This window comes from Dipodomys spectabilis, unplaced genomic scaffold (genome assembly GCF_019054845.1).
Source record: "Dipodomys spectabilis isolate Male_0828 unplaced genomic scaffold, ASM1905484v1 ptg000098l, whole genome shotgun sequence".
In the NCBI taxonomy this organism is placed as follows: domain Eukaryota; kingdom Metazoa; phylum Chordata; class Mammalia; order Rodentia; family Heteromyidae; genus Dipodomys; species Dipodomys spectabilis.
Window position 1 is genome coordinate 22,930,916 of NW_024870775.1, and position 18,118 is coordinate 22,949,033.

Here is an 18,118-nt window from a genome sequence, read left to right on the forward strand (position 1 = left end):
CTTGGTTTTCCATTTTCACTCTCAAATCCCTTAGTTGAGTGTCTATACTTTCACTGGACTCCCTGTCCTTTCGTTGGAATTCACTCAGATTTTTGGTTGTGGAGTCCATGAATTTGCCTGTTAGTCTTTTGTTTGCCTCATCATGTTCACACATAGCCTTATGTAGGCTTTCTATTTTTTCATTTAGCATGTTTATCAGTAGTGTTTGTAAAACATTTTGAGAGGTAGCCTCTGGGTTTTTCATTAACTGCTTTGATGCCTGTTTATCCTGTGTGGGAGTTGAAATTCCTTGATTTGCCATTTTTCTTGTGTTTCTGTAGCTTATTCTGCACATTTTGGAGTGAAAGCAAATCCAATTCCTCACTAGAACACAAGAACCAATCCATAGCCCTGTAGTTCCACAGATTTTGGAGGTTTATAATTAACAATGGGTATTTTCCCTCTCTCTCACTTTTTTGGGAGTAAGTGTATATCCTATTACACACCAGAGCACAATTCTAAGATAATGACCTACCCAAAACTCTGCAGTGCACAGACTTTGGGAGTTCACAATCAATGATGGGTATTTTCAGTCTATCTCAATTTTTTTGGGAGTGTGAGTATATCCTGCTACACCTCAGAACACACATCTAAGACTAGCACTTACCCAGAGCATGGTATTAGCACAAACTTTGGGGGTTTACAATCAATAATAGGAGTTTTCACAGTATCTCACCTTTTTGGGGAATGAGATTAAATCAATTATATACTAAATCATAATTCTAAGACAAGTCCCCACCTAGAGCTCTGTAGTTACACAAGAATTGGAGGTTCATACTCAACATGGGTATTTTCATTCTAGTTCTCCTTTTTGGAATTGGAAATATCTCCACTTCCCCACCAGAACACAATTTTGTGGCAAGCCTGAACACAAAGTCCTTCAGTTCCACAGACTTTGGAGGCTCTCACTCAAAGATATGTGTTTTCCCTATATCTCTTCCTTCTTTTGAGATGAAAGTATACCCAGTCCCTCACCAGCACACAATTTTAAGATAAGCACCAACTCAGAGCCCTGTGGTTGTGCAGAGTTTATAGGTACACAATACAAACAGGTATTTCACTCTATCTCATCTAATGGATATGTAAGTAGGCCCAATACCACCACTGAGCCCAGTTTTAAGAAAAATCCACACCAGAGCAGTATCTTTACATTGATTTTAGAGGTTCCCAATCATGGATAGGTATTCTCTTATTCACCTCTGCTTATCTTTGTCAGGGGAGGGGCATTGTGCTTCAGAAGTGGGGATTATAAAAAGTTGAAATCAGCAAGTAGCTTTGTTCTGAAGTTTAGGATGGTTTGGGCTGAAGATATAACACCCTGAGCCACTTTGCCACAGTTTCATTGAGTACAGATATAGTCTAACTCAATGTTTCACACTTGAGGACCAATAGAGTAAAGAAAGTAAAGAGGAAGTGAAGAAGCAGAAATAATTTTAAATGGGTGAAGTGTAGTTAGGGGAAAGATTAAGATATACAATGAAATATAGGAGGAGATAAATCAGATTAAAGGGATGTAGCAAAGGAAAGGAACAGAGGGAAGAAAGTTATGACAACTTCTGAGAAAGAGAAGAAAAGTTAAAGCAGACCAAAACAAGAAAAAAGACAAAAAGAACCAAAAAATAAGGAAAGAGGTAAAATATATATGAAAATAAAAAAATCAGAACAATTATGCATGTGTGAAATAATAATAAAATTAAGAATACTAATATTCTGCAGTAGGGAATTGGGTGATCAATTTATACTCTGAATTAAGTGTATGGACAGTTAAGTCTAGTGGTCACCTATCCAGTTGTTTCTATCCAGTCGTGAACAGAACAGCAATGAGGAAGGAAAAACAAAATAAAACAAACAAACAAAAACAGGATTGTTGAAAAAAGAAAAAAACCAAGAAAACAAAACTAAAAACAAAAACATAAAAACTGACAGAAAAAGACCAAAAAAGGTTAAACTAGTTGCAAAAAGTAAAAAGAGGCAAAGGAGCAAAATAAAACTTTTAAGAAGTTAAAAAATGAAAAAAATATAATTGGGAGAAAAGGAAAAAGAGGGGAAAATCTATTTATTTGGAGGCTTTTATGTCTCCCCTAAGTCCGTGTTCCAGTCCCTTGATGGTGTTTTGATTTGCTTGTAGTGCGAACTGCCTGAATTTTTTCTCACCAGGCAGAATCTCTGTACTATTAAGGCTCACACAGTGTGATTTTCATGTAGTGAATTATTCCCTGAACTCCAGCAAAAGCTGGTTTCTTAGCGAGATCTCACATATAGCCCAGCTACATCTCCACCATCTTCCTCCAGTCCCTCCCCCCCCCCATTTTAAATAAACAATAACTATTCAGGTTAAAACAATTACAGTCACAGTTGTATACTTGCGGTTTATGCAGGTAAAAGTAATTACAAATTCTTTATCTTTGACTACTCTGTACTCTTTGCCATGCCAAAGCTCATCTTTTTTTTCCCCTCATGTCTAATTTTCAGAAAAATATTCATTGCTACTGTATTTATTTGCTTACTTATTTTGTTGGTCATGGGTCTTGAACTCTGGGCTGGGTGCTGTCCCTTAGCTCTTCAGCTCAAGGCTAACACTCTACCACTTGAGCCACAGCACCACTTCTAGTGGTTTTCTGGTGGTTAATTGGAGATAAGTCTCATAGACATTCCTGCCCAGGCTGGCTCTGAACGTTGATCCTAAGATCTCAGTCTTCAGAGTAGTTAGGATTATAAGCATAAGCCTCTGGTGCCTGGCTTCATTGCCACTTCATAGGCCAAATATTTCTCCTCCTTTAATAACTTTGTCTATATACAATAGTATTCCTTTATTTGCATTGTTGTTATCCTAACCATTTTCTGTTTCTGCAAGCTCACTGAAGTCTTAGGTCCCTAAAGAATATAGGAAAAAATGACTACCACTTTCATCATTGGGATAATCCCTTACTATTTGTTGAAAATCTATTCCTCTCAATTTCCTCAACTCCCATTGGATTTCTGATCCTGGCACATTCTAAGCATGATTAGTAATAGTCCCAAACCTTAAAAAATAAATATTACCTTTTCAGTTGAAAACATTATGATTATTAAAAACAGGTTAATAGAAAATATATATACATGTAGTGTTTCACAGCAAATAAACATAAACAGTTTGTACTCATTTTTCCCATTTTCCTACAATTTACCAACACTGAATAAGGAAAATTATAGCTAATTCATAGTTAAATTTTACAGAAAGTTTAAAGAATCCATTTTTCTCAAATTACTAAAAAAATTACACAAAGAAGAAACAATACAAAACTCTCTTTAAAAAATTATGTAATGATATAAACAAAAAGAAAACTAAAGATCCATAGTCTAATAAACTTTCCTGTAGAAATAATTGTTAAAATTCTATTAACCAGATATAACAATACAGGTAAAGATTATATACTCTATCAATGAGGACATCTTGGAGGGATATAGGATTGGTTCATTATATACAAATTAAAAAATATAATATCCCAAAAGCAGAATGAAAAATAAAAAATCAGATATGGTGTTGATGGATAAAGAAAATTCATTAGATAAGACTAACTTCCTTGCATGAACAAACTGCCAACATATTTGAAACATACTTTACCCAATCATGGGTATGTGGGACCACACATATCAACCAGTATTGGGCTTGGTGGGGTATGCCTCCCATCAGGAGATATAAATTAAAAGAATCTGTTTCAAGCTTGGTAAGGCATTAAAAAATATTTTAAAAATTATTAAAGCAAAATATTTAAGGGAATGGCCCAAGTGGTAAATTGTTTGCCTGGCAAGCTAAAAAACCCAAGCATTGTGAAAGAAAGGAAGGAAGAAAGGACGGGAGGGAGGGAGGGAGGGAGGGAGGGAGGAAGGGAGGAAACAAAAGAAAAGAAAAAAACTGGACCTAGAAGCCATATAATTATTGGGCATTTGTGGCTCATACCTGTATTCTTAGATACACAAGTTTATGATCCAGAGGCTCACAGTTAGAAGAAAGCTTGAAGAGAAAAATCCCTTGACACTTCATCTTCAAAAGAACAAAAGATGTCAGGCACTGGTGACCATGCCTGTAACCCTAGCTACTCAGGAGGCAGAGACCTGAGGATCATGCTTCAAAACCAGCCCAGGCAGTAAAGTCCATGGGACTCTTAGCTCCAGTTAACAGCAGAAAACCGGAAGTGGAGCTGTGGTTCAAAATAGTAGTGCTCTAGTCTTGAACACAAAATGCTCAGGGACAGCACCCAGGTCCTAAGTTCAAGCTCCATGGCTGACAAAAAACAAACACAAAAAGAGCTGTGCTTAAGCATAAATATAACCCTCAAGTAGTAAGTAGATTAACTTGTTATAATATCAGAATAATCAGATGATTATTGTATTTATTAATTATTCAAAAGACTGTTGAGCAGATTAATATTATTTTTATGTTTTTCCATTTCTTTACAAATGGTACAATATCATTCTTTCTGTAGGATAAGTAGGATTCCATTGTGTATATACCCCACATTCTTGATCCATTCATCCACTGAGGGACATCTAGGTTGATTGATTCCATGTGTTGGCTATGGCAAAAAAAAAATAATATATATATATATATTTTTTTTTTCCAGTGAACATGGTTGTGATGGTGACTGTAGTGTGGTCTGATTTGTGGTCCATTGGATAAATACCCAGGAGTGGGATTGCTGGGTCGTAAGGAGCTCTATGTTTAATCTTTTGAGGCATCTCCATATTGCTTTCTAGAATGTTTCAACATGTTTACATTCCCACTAACAGTATAATAGCTTCCTTTTGATCACATCCCCAATAGCTTAGTTATTGTTCATTTTCCTAATAATGGTCATTCTAACTGGTATGAGATGTAATCTCAATGTATTTTGATTTGCATTTTATTTATGTCCATAAATGTTGAACACTTCTTCATGCATCTATTGATCTTTCTCTTTAATACCTCTGAGAAGTCTCTCTTTAAGTCTTTAGTGCATTTATGGATTAGGATGTTGAGTTTATGAGCGTATATTTTTGGAGGTTTAATATTTTAAACTCTAAGTATGTTTTAGATATTAGAACTTTGTCTGATGCTTAGCTAGTAAAGAACTCCCATTCTCTGGATTTTCTATTTATATTGCTAGCTATGTCCTTTGCCATGCAGAAGCTCTTCAGTTTGATACAATCCCATTTATCCAGTCTTTTATTCATTGTGATTCTTTGTATAGGAAGTTTTGCCATGCTTAGAATGCCTAGGGCTTCCTCTACCCTTTACTGTACTATTTTTGCAGCATCTAGCTTCACATAGGGGTGTTTGATCCATTTAGAGTTGATTCTGGTGCAAGGGTATAAGAAGAATGCAGCTACTCAGATCACCTATGATAAAATAGAATCTTAGATTTCAGAAACAGAATCTTGGACATGGGTTCTAGAGAAACTCAGCCAGCATCTGGCAGGTTCTTCACCATTCCTCATTCCACCTGTCACTGCTTTCCTCTACACAGAAAGATCTTCCAGCACAGGATGCCTACCTCAGATTGATATCCAGAGCTACTCACAAGAAAAGTCTAAAATTTTAAACCTAGTAACTGTTGACTTGTTCCAATGACTTCTAGGAGTTAATATCCAACTGTGTTGAATTACATGGACCTGACAAATGACAAAAATTCAACAGGTATTTGTTGAATAACTTAATTGTTAAATATAATTCACAAAACAAAATACAAGGAAAAAAGGCAACTCAGCCATTAAAAATACTGAGTCCACAGAGAAAAAACTCAAGGTGATGTTTTACTTACGTTCTTTGTTTTGTCCAAGATAATGATAGTCAATAACCATGATGATATTTGCCAGGAGATACAGAAACATACTACTTCATTAAATCTGTTTATCTATTTTAGACTTTAATTTTAATAGTGTACAGGAATTATATTTTTACTTTATCTCCTGAAATTTTGGCTTGAATTTGACTAAACACAACATTGTTAACTCTCATTTTCCTTCAGTTTTATAGGGTTTAACACAGTAAAGCAAAGTGTTCATGAACTTGTAGCAGAGTTTCAGAGATAATAGGTTTGCACCAGTTTAGAAACGGTATGCCAAAGTCCTTAAGCTGTTCTGAGTATATACTCAGAAAGTAAAGATATAAATGACAGTAATACATATGTAATTGAGAAATTCATTTCAAGATGTTGTATTGAATTAATTTACAGGGCACACAAGGGTTACAGGAGTAATGCAGGTGTGAGATGAAGCAAAGTCAGAAGCTACTTTGGGAGAATTTTACCCCAGTGATGTAGGCTTTACCAAGTGGAAATATGTTTCTGTTTCTTTCATATGTGTAATGCATAGAGTCATTAACATAGGGCTCCAAGCCTTATTCAAAACCAGTTAGAAAGGTGGTTCCATCTCCATCATCATGAGAACATTATACAGAAAATCTTTATGTTATTATAAGATTCATTTCATTTACAAATTAACCATCAAACACACTTACATAGCTAGTTAATATAATGTATAACATTTTCCACATATTCCAATTGAAGTATCTTGGGAGTAAAACCCCAGTGATTTCTATAAGTCAGAACTGTAATATTTTTAAAAAATGCAAACCCATCAATATCTCAGCTATTGCTTTTTATCTCTGTAAATTATGGCATCCATTTTAGAAAATCTATGAAGGGGGACCTCCTAGTCTCTCATATTCTAATACATATTATGTTCCAAGCAGTGGCATAATTCAGTCTTGAACATTATAGCATCTAACCCAAACAGAAAAGAACCCTGATGTTAATGTATGTCTGAAAATTAGCCCTGAGCCCTTGTTTGTGCTGACATCCCAAAGTATGCTGACAAGGATGTCATTCACACATTCACAATCTTAGTAATCTTAGTCTTGTTGCTGTTAATGTGACATAAACTCTTTAGATACTTTGACATCAGATTATTCCTGACAGCATAGCTAGATAATTCAAGGGAGACAGGCAGTTATGAGAATTCGGGTGGGGGGGGGGGAGATTCTATTATACCCAGTGTGAGTATCCCATTTCCCTATTCTCTCTATGCCCTATATTAGGAATGTCTACTGGAAACTGAACTCTGAAGGAAAAAATAAAATACAAAAGTAAAGTGTAGAAATTTCACTTCACATTTGTGATATTCCTTTGTTTTTAACTTTGTGGACAACTCCTGTCTCCAGATGTCAGTGCAATGGTGTAACTGTAAGAAAAATGATGTCTTGTAGGACAGTTCAACACATTTCATAGACCTAAGCTCATTATCTTAATATATTGCTCATTGATACAAATGAAAAATTAAGAAAAAGTAGGGCTAGATATGTGGCTACCATGATAAAGCACCTGCCTAGAAGCATGGAACACCGAGTTCAAGCTCAATAGCCCCTATTTTGCCCAAAAGACTAAAATAATTTCATTTCAAGTTTGGTATTTCAGAAGAAAAAGGAGTATAATTTCTCATAAATTTTTTGTCTGTGTAATGGAATCACAATATTTAAGATGCATTGTTTTTGTCAGATTTGACACACATATATGTATATACTTGAAAATTACCACTTGAGGCTAATAAATATTTTCATCACTGTTAATGATTTTTCTATGTCATTTGTGAGATGTCTCTCCTTTAACACATTTCTAGAAAATAGTGACATACTTTTCATGCTTTTTGTGATTTAAAAATTTATATTACTTGCCACATATATTATGTAGTCTATGCCATACTTTATTGTTTTCTTTCACTATGCTTAGTGATACTGAAATTCACCCATATTACTGTGTATATTGAGATAACTTATTTATTACTAAGATTCTGTTACAAAGGCATCTCAGAATATCCTAGCATTCTATTTTTTCCCACTTACTTGGCACTTACTTGTAATGGAGCTGTATTACCAGTATTTAAAATAGAAGTATCAAATCTGCTGCGAACATTAATGTTTAAGTCTGGTGGTGGACCATATCTTTGGTTTTCTTAGGTAAAAACATAGAGTTTTTATACAAGATTATACAGTGGCAAGTTCACATTACACTGACCAAATGTTATCAATCAACTTGTGTAATTTATATTTCCATTACCAGTGCATATGAGTTCCATTTTCTCTATATTCTTTTCAAAGCTTGTCATAACTAGCCATTAGTTTTTCCTAATGCAAAGGGTTAGTATTATTTTTTGGCATAATTTTAATCTCTTATGAACAATTATATTTAGATTATATTTTTATACATACAAGACAGTTGCAAATCCAACATCTATAGTTAGTAGAACATGTCAAGATTTTTTTTCCATTTTAAAGATTAGCTTGACATCCTTTTTACTTGTTTGTTTGATTATTGCTGATCCTGGGGCTTCCCTGAGCCTTTTTTTGGGGGGTGAGGGACATGGGGCCTGAAATAGGACTGGACACTGTCCCTCAGTTCTTCAGCTAAAGGCTAGCATTCTGCCACTTGATCCACAGTGCTGCTGCTGGCCTTTTCTACTTAGGTGGTGCTGAGGAATAGAACCCAGGGCTTCATGCATACAAGGCAAGAACTCTACCACTGAGCCATGTTTCCACCCCCTCCCTGAGTCTTTTTATGCTCAAGGCTAACACTCTAGCCACAGCACCACTTCTGGCTTTTTCTGAGCAATTGTTTGGAGGTAATGGTCTCACAGACTTTCCTGCCCAGGTTGGCTTCAAATCATGAACTTAGATCACAGCCTCCTGAGTAGCTTGGATTACCAGTGGCATGAGCCACTGGTGCACAGCTTAGTTTGCCATCCTTTTATAAATTATGAGCTTATACAATATTTTATTTGTAGTGTTTTGAGTGATAAATATATTCTCTTCTATTTATTTACTTTGCCTATTGAAATAGATCAGAACTCCACTATGGAAACAGACTTCATGCCTTAAGTTCTTTGTTTGGTACTGCAATTTGAATTCAGGACCTTAAACTTTTTGGTTATAGGAACTTTACCACTTGAATCATGTCTCTGTCCTTTTTGGCTTTATTTTTTCAGACTCTCACTCCCCCTCTCCCCCCTCTCCAGACTAACATGAACAGCAATATTTCTACCTTTTTGCCTCCTTCATCACAGGTTTTAGAGTTGTGTCAGCACTCCTGGCTTGTTGGTTGAGAAGGTCTCTAACTTTCTGGGCTGTCCTTGAATTGTTCTTCTCCCGCTCTTTACCTCCTGAATGTCTGAGATCACATGTGTAATCTACTTCACCTGGCTCAAGATTTTTAATTGAAATAAAATGACAATATTAATTGTCACATTTCACTATTCTAACAATCTACAAGAAATTGTCTTTATCTTTGACTTTTTGATCTATATTTTATATTTCCTAAACTATACCTTCCAACTGTTTAATTTAATAGTACTTTTTGCTTTCATAACTATAATTCCTAAGAGCACTTTTGTTCACATAATATTTCAAAATAATCACTCTCACACTCTTGTTTCCTAAATGGAAACTCCAATACCTTTAAGTTTCAAACATTCCTCCTGTGCTTAGCAGATTCTCCAGAAAAAAACAAACAAACAAACAAACAATCACCTTCTTGTATGTAGATTGATGGACTGAGCACAATTATTCCAGCTTTGAAGAGAATCATATTCACTCTTTGATATATGTATTACCTGTTTTATCCTATTCAGAATCCAAGTTAAGTGGTCTGTATAGGTAGGGGGTCAGGAAATGAAGCTGCATAGCCCTATGCATTAAGATGAAATGGTTGCTCAGCAGTACAGATCTCATATTTCAACATCTCATACAAATATGAACAACAGTGCTCAGCAATTATACTCCTTCTTATTCTCTAGTTTCAGAAACAATTTTAGCTTCTGTTTCCTAAATATTTTGAAGTAGAGATTTCTGATGGTTTTGAAATTGACTTTTTGTTGATTTGTTAAAATAGCTAACACTTATATATTTTATTTCTTCCAACAGTTGTCATTGTTGAAATTTTTCCTATTCTATTATTTTCCTGAGTTTACAACTTTAAAGATATAGTTATTTGGCATTGTATTATCAAGCTTTGGGAAAAAGGTTAAAATACATAGTCATGCTAAAGTGATCATCTTAACCGCAAAATACTTAATATACAAAAAAGAAAGAAAAAGAGAAGATGGAAAGAGAGAAAACAAAAGTGAGAAAGAAAGAAAGGAATTAAGGAACGAAGGAAGGAAAGAAGAAACAAAAATAAACAGCTTCATGTTTTTGACTTTGGGGCATTTTCAATGAACATCATACATTCTCCATTTAAATAACTATCAATTAAGTTACATTTGGAGTCGCCCATGCTGAAGAAAATAATGTACTAATTTCATAATCCCCCCAAAAATACTGGATAAGACACTGCATGGTAGAAACATCTTTAATAGGTTATTAGGTAAAGAAACCCAAGTCCTAAATCCATGCCTTACTAGGCTTCTGATAGTAATTTAATATTTTTAAGTCTGTTCTCTACTGTTTTCTCAGAAATATGTAATATGTCTTTTGAGTCATATTATCACTAAACATCTTACAAGTATGGTTTTGTCTGAATCTCAAGGTCTTTACTATTTATTCTGACTTGGTCCAAATGACAATTTTCATTGATAACTATGTGCCCAGAGAAATGACTTCTAACCTTGGCCAAAAGCCATATTTCTCTGGACCTCTTCTAAAATTAATGTTTTTGCTTCCACCTTGGCCTAGCACACCCATCCTTCTTCCTTCACATTGTAAAAGAAATTCATTCTTCTGAGAGGTGTCCCAGAATCTAATATAGGGAATTAAGATACAACCAGGGACTGTGGCATGTGAAATGTATTTTGGCACTACACGAGGAATGGTTTTGTAGAAATCTTCAGATAATTGAGAAGTTAAGGAAGTTTATGTTTTCCATTGCAGAATGCCTACCAGTTTTGTTGATCTTTGTTAAAATTTGATGAGAATGGATTTCTTAGAGCAGTAGCAGATATGAAGCACTGCAAGAAAGCTGTTAATCAAAAAACATATTTTGACAGGAATTCCACTGGCTTAACTATTTTTTTCACTTAAAGATATTGTTTATATACCTGGCATGGTGAAAAATAACCTACACTGTGTGAGGGTCAGCCCCACAAATCTCATGGTCAATTCTAATATTGTATGTGCAGCAGAGACCCAGACCCAAATGGAAAAAAAAAAATCACATCTGAACTGAGATTTTTCAACTCCTGCACAAATCTCAGAATAAGACCTTGTTCAAACTGCTGAATATCAAAGAAAGAAAAAAAATCTTGAAAGCTCCTTGAAAATAATAACACATTACATACAGAGAAATGACACTTCAAATAAACACTGATCTCCCATCAAAAATTTTAGAGGAAAAGAGACAAAGAAAGATCATCTTGAGCTGGAAGCAGTAAAAGTGATCTGTCAACCTAGTGTTCTGGCCAGCAAACATATCCTTCAGGAACAAAGGCAACGGAAAGACATGTTTTAGATGAAAGAAAACTAAGCAGTTAATGCCCAGAGATTCAGTCTTTAAATAGTGCTAAGGAAGTTACATCAATAGGGAGAATACAGGAGAGAATTAGAAGGAAATGTCATTATGATTGTAAAGAGACATCTCAGTAAGGAACACTATAGTAGATAGAAGTCAGTCCGACTGTAATTAAAGCTATGTAACTAGAGACACAGATGGTTTAAAGACTGGCATTGTGATAATTTCAACCATTTATAGAACCTATAAAACTACTAGAAATTTTATTCCACAAAAACAAGCAGTTAGGCCTGACACGGCCAGAAGGCAGATTGGGAGGATTGTGGTGAAAATCAGTTAGACTTCCCTTTTAATGAACATACATAGTGTGATTGCAAATTATTGTAATCTCAGTTACAGCTAGGTTGTAGGTAAAGCATAGGTATGAGGATTGCAGTCTCAAGCCAGCCTTGGGCTAAAAATCCTAAACCATATCTGAGAAATAAGGAAAGAAAAAAGGCTGGGGACATGGCTCATGACATTTGCCTAGCCAAATGTCAGAATTTCTAGAAAGAAAGGGAGAAAGGAAGAAAGAAGGAAAGAAGGAAGGAAGGAAGGAAGGAAGGAAGGAAGGAAGGAAGGAAGGAAGGAAGGAAGGAAGGAAGGAAGGAAGGAAGGGGTCAAGAAGGAATCTCAGGATCACAAAAGTTAAAAACATTAGTTCTTACAAAGCTATTATATCTAATCTTTGTTTATGAAGGATAATAGAACAAATAAAACACTGAAAGTAGACTAATAAGTGAGAAGTCTTGAGATTTAGGAATTTAGAAGACTTATCAGTGAAATAAAATGTTCATTAATATATGTCCTTATTTCCATAAACAATATTGACACTGCATGCTTTCCATCAGTAATTTTGCATGCTCTCCAGATACAGTTCCACAATAATTAAAGTTATATATAAAATACAACTAGCCCTTTGCCCTAAATATGCTCTCTATAATTCATTAATTTCTTTATTTCTAGTATCATCTAAGTTCTTAAACTGTGGTTATGATTTACGTTAATTAAACCATATACTCATTTAGAAAAAAAAGTTCTAATTCTGGTATCAGTATTCAAAGACTGTTTGAACAACTTAGATGAATTATTTCCTCCCATTGAGCAGTCTTCACTTAATGTAAGCATTGTTCATTCTGAAGTGGTCTTTTTTTGTTTGTTTGTTTGTCTCCCTCCACCCCCAAACTAGCATATTAGCATGATTAGTCTTGCCCTGCTCTTTTGGGTCATCCAAATATTCATAACATTGTCAATTAATATTTCACAATTCATATTGATCTCTGTATTGCTACAGATGGCACATTATTTACATTTACTTTATCATTCTCTATGCTTTTTTCTTTCTTGCTCTGCCCCCTTCTCCTAAACTACGTATTTGTTTTCATCTAGTTTTCTTTGCATTGCAGCAGAATGCCTTCCTTTATTTAAAACAAAAAACAAAAAAAAAACTATTACTTTATTTAGTTGTACAACGGATGTGACATTTAACGAAGTAGATTACAAGTTTTGCTCAATATCACCTTTCAATATTTTCACCACCCTTCAACATACCCTTTCCCTTATTTTTTGATTATTATATTTACAAGTAATTCTTGTCTGCATTCTCACCCTCTTTCTTTACTCTGTACCTCTCCATGTTGTTTATAATTTCCCAACCCATCTTATTCCTTTTCCTTTTGATACTCTGTTCTGTTTGATTCATGTGTTTCCTTTTCTATGCTTGGGATCAACCACAGGGCTTCATGCATACTAGACATGCTGTATAACCAGCTACACTCAGGCACAACTCCCACATGCCACTTATATAAACTGACTTCAGGAGATGTACATGGATTGTGAAAGTGATTTTGTCTCTCTAAAGAGAGGATCTCAAACAAGCAATTGAACAACCAGAACCTTATCAAGAAAACATCCATAATTTCCCTGTTATTTTTTTCTTGCCCTATTACTATCACCAATCCTATGGAACCAACCTACCAAAGAAGAGCCATAACCTCTCCTTATGTTCACTTCCAGATTTCGACAACTTGGAAAACACTAAAGCTTGCCAGGGAACTTCATTATAATGGTGGGAAGAACTATCTTCCTGGCCATGTCACTTGGAAGGAAAAGATGAATTGTAAGCAAAAAGTTCCAGAATGTTGCACTTGATGGTTCTTTCAAAAAGGAACTAGTCTGAACTAGACTAGTTCAGAAGGATGTTGGCAGAAAGTTAAAAAAAACTACCTCATTAGTAGAGAATTTTCAAATGTAAAGCTATCTCTCTTATTTGAAGGCATATACATTAATTCAGATGTGGCCCTTTCACAGAGGAAAAGTAATTCAAATTTATATGTCCCAGTATCTGTAAATTCAGACTATGAAAACATAATTTTTAGTTTCAAATAAATATTTATTTAAATTTATTTAAATTACAAACAGTATTAACGCTAATTTCTTCTATGTGCTAAATCTTAACTTCTTTCATGACTAATTCTTTTCATGAGCTTTATTTGAATTTTCTTACACAGATCATAGATCAATATGAAAACAATTGTATCTCAAATGTATGCTGGAACTTAGAGATTTTCCAGAAGAAAAATACACACGAAAGATTAAAACTTCTGAAAATTACTCAATAAAATAATTCATTTGCAGTAATCTGGCATTTCTCACACATATAACTTTGTAAAGATCCATAATACTTTAAATTCTGCAGAAGAGTATTATTCTACAGAAATCATTAAGCCATGTTGAGAAAGCAGATATCAAATTAAAAAACAATGTTCTGTTCTGGTTGAGCTATAAAAGTAACATAGAATTTGTATAGATGCCATCATTTTAGTCTAGTACTTACGTTTTTAGCAACACCAACTAGTTAAGTGTGTAAGAAAAAATGAAAACTAAAAACTATATACTATAAAAAGATAAACTCCTCATACTGATAAGTAACCCCACAAAAGTCAATCATTTACATTTAAAATGATTTCAAGAGAGCCTTCTCATCTTATCTCTACTTCACAAAGTTTGTGTTGACTCTAAGCAGTAAGTTGAAATGGTCAAAATACAAAAAGTAAAAGTAATTTGAGAATTGCATTTCTTTTATGGCATTTGGAGAAAATTAAACATCCTTAAAAATAGAATCAAACTAAATATAATGAACTCATATACTATATAGAAAAGAGAAAAGTTACAAAGGTTTCCAATTACAAAGAATTTCCAATAAATTCATGCAAAGATCTGACAGAATTAGGTAACCCATGATAATATTTGAATTGCAATTGTTAATTAAAGGAAGACACATTTCAAACAGGAATTTCATTAGGAAGGATGCTGTGTGATGGTGCCCAACTGAAAAACAAATATATCACAGAATATATAGAGTAAAAGGGGACATTTTCTAACCCTGGATATCAGGTTTTTTTTCATCTCTGCCTTCACACTGCTTTCCAATTTGACCTTATGAGGATCTGTCTACTTTCTGCTGTGAGCTGTAGGCAAACTGCTGGCAAAGCACTATCAGTGTTCCTTCTGAAAAATCAACAATGACAGCCTTTCCTAGTCTTTCCTGTGCTCATTATCCTTGTCTCCAAAACGGAACCACCTAATACAAATAAAGTGTCTTCTCATGTTTAGGGCTTTGGAAAGTATACATTAACTGTAGACTGAAATCATCCCCAGAGAGGACATTTAGCTTGCTGGATAGATGAAGCCTACAAAAATATAATAGCCAATTAGGTGAGTCTGTTTTCTGAAGATTTGGAAAACAGGTGCTGTGTGACTATCTCTTTAGACTGCAGTTTATTGAAAAGAGCAAAATCTCTGTAATCAGATTTCATTCACATCTGAGGATTACCCATTATTAGCTGTACACTTTAGAGAAGTATTAGGTATCTCTGAAATGTATTTACCTCATTTAAAAGATCAGAATTGTTTCAGCTATCTCACAGTGTTCTTTGAAGAACTATACACATAAACATGCTACACTATAGGCTCTGGAAACACTTTAAAATAGGACCTTGTTTTTCATTATCAGCATAATATCTTTTTATTGGTAAAAAAAAAACTGGCTTTCTGAACACCTTAAACCAATTAGTTTATACCACAATTACTCTGACAGTTTTCCATAGAAAGATAATCATGTACACATACACACACACATTCACATAATGATAAATGAAATAAAAATCTTTGGATACATGTATTTTCAGGTATATCCTTAACAGAGTAACATGTGGTTAGCAGTAGTCAGGGTAAAGATACATACATGATTTTACAGGTTCTTAGCTTCCCAATAAACATGCCTTTACCATAACAACTATTCTGCTATTTGACCAAAGAGGAGAAATCACTTTAATAGATCTTTATGCCTCATTGTACAATCAGATGTTTCTAGAAAATGTAAATACGCATAAGTGAAATTCAGAGTGGAAAATATATTTTGGACCACTTACTTTGTTTTAAATAATACTTCTGAATAGAATTTTTAAAAAATGTACTCAAGATCATAATGATGCTAGCACAGAAGAGCTCCTTTGGAGAAAACTTGGGAATTTTTTGTCTTTATAGTATAATGATAGTGATTTGTTTCAAAAACATGAATATTAAAGTGTACATCTAATTGACAAATTATATTTTAGGGTAGATATACCTTTCTATATTATTATTTTTATGCACAGATATGAATAAAATGATAAGTTTGCTAGTAACATATTCTCTGATAGGATTTTCTCATTGCATAAGAATGTAAGTACAAATTAATCTGATGTATTTTCTTTTTTCATATAAACAGGTAGCAAAGGATCCAATAAACCTCACTTGTGTAGGTCTAACTTATGTTTTTCATAGTCTACAAATGGAAGTCATACAAGAGTCTAATTTCTCCTTTACTGTTTTGAAATGTCAAAAGCGTGTGGCATGAGAAAATTGTCTCAGAGCTGTAGCTAAAAGCTAAATTTATCTTAATTTCTAGCTGTGCTGCTAAACAGAAGAGGATTTTATAAAGCTTTTGTACAGCACAACAAACTAACAAGTGTCTGTATCATTTATGCTTGCAAAATGAGGGGAAATGTAATTATATAATTTCAAAAATTTGTTACCCTATGAAGTTTCTTATTTTTCACAAATCTATGAAAATATAAAGACTAACATAAAGGAAAATAGTACTTAGTACTGTAATGATCAATTTTGATTTTCAGCCGTGGTGAATAGAGAAGCAAATAGGAAACCAGTTAAACTCTGAGTGTGTGTGTCTACCACGGGTTTTCCTGAGAAAATTAGATCAATGGATTCATCACCTAAGGATTCATAATAGGATGGCAATTTGATAAGTTAGTGTTAAGTAGGTGGGGCCTTGTTGGAAGAAATAGAGTTGTCATTGCAGGATAGTCATGCTCTGTATTTTCTTCCTCTGCTTCCTGTGCATCATAAGTCTGAGAACCTCTTACATGAACAAGTCTACTACTGTGATGTTAGCCCTCACCATGGGGCCCAAAATCAACAATGCCAAAGACTCTATGGATTAAAATCTGTGAAATCATCATCAAAATCAATAATTCCAGCAGCACCATTAAATATCAGCCTATCATTTTACTGTAGATTACTAGAGCTTACATATTTTGTCAAAGTAATGTGTTCAACGATATAAAGCTGTTCTTAGCTTAAATTGAGCTTTTTCATAATTGTTATTATAAATAAAAAGTATTGACTTAAATATAAATACCATTGACTTAAAATATCATTAAAAATACATATATGAGAATTTTTAAAAATCAGTTCAAATAGTATATTTAAAAAAAAAAGACTAAGCCAAATCCCCAAAATAAGTAATTGGAAATGAGTACTTGGAAGAGGGAAGTATGGTGCCCAGGGGAGAGGAAAAGAAGAATGAAGGGGGGGAAATGGGAGAATAAAGGCAGGAATCTGTAGTTTATACCATAGAATTGAGAGATATAAGGGAAGGGTGGGTTGAACAGGGGAAAATATTGAAGTGGTGACACACATCAAGATGCATCCTACACATAAGCTGTTGTGTTAAATTGCAAAAAAAAATTAATATATGACTTAATATAAGCAAGGGAAGAGGTAGATTGCAAAGGGTGGATAAGCATCTTGGAAGTGACAATGGGTGACATTGATCAAGATTCACTATACTCACAATCTGCTTAGGTGAATGGCAACACTTTTGTACAACTACTTAATGACAATTACAGTATTTTTTAATCAGTAATTCCTCCCTGAAGATGTTTTCTTAGATACTTATTTTTTGTCTATACTGAGCCTTGAACTTAAGGCCTAGGTACTGTCCATTTGTTTTATTCTGCTGAAGGGTGGAGTTCTATGATCTGAGCCAAAGTTCCACAGCTTTGTGGTGGTTAATTGGAGAGAAGAGTCTCAGGGACTTTTCTTCCCAGGCTGGCTTTGAACTGTGATCCTTAAATCTCAGTTTCTTGAATAGCTAGGCTTGCAGGTGTGAGCCACTGGCACCTGGTATCTCTCAGGTATTTTAGTCACAGCTTTTTAATCCTAATTCATACAAATGCTATGCACATTGTTAGAGTCTCAGATTTTGGTGATAACCTAAGTAGAAGGCAATATTGAGAATTTAA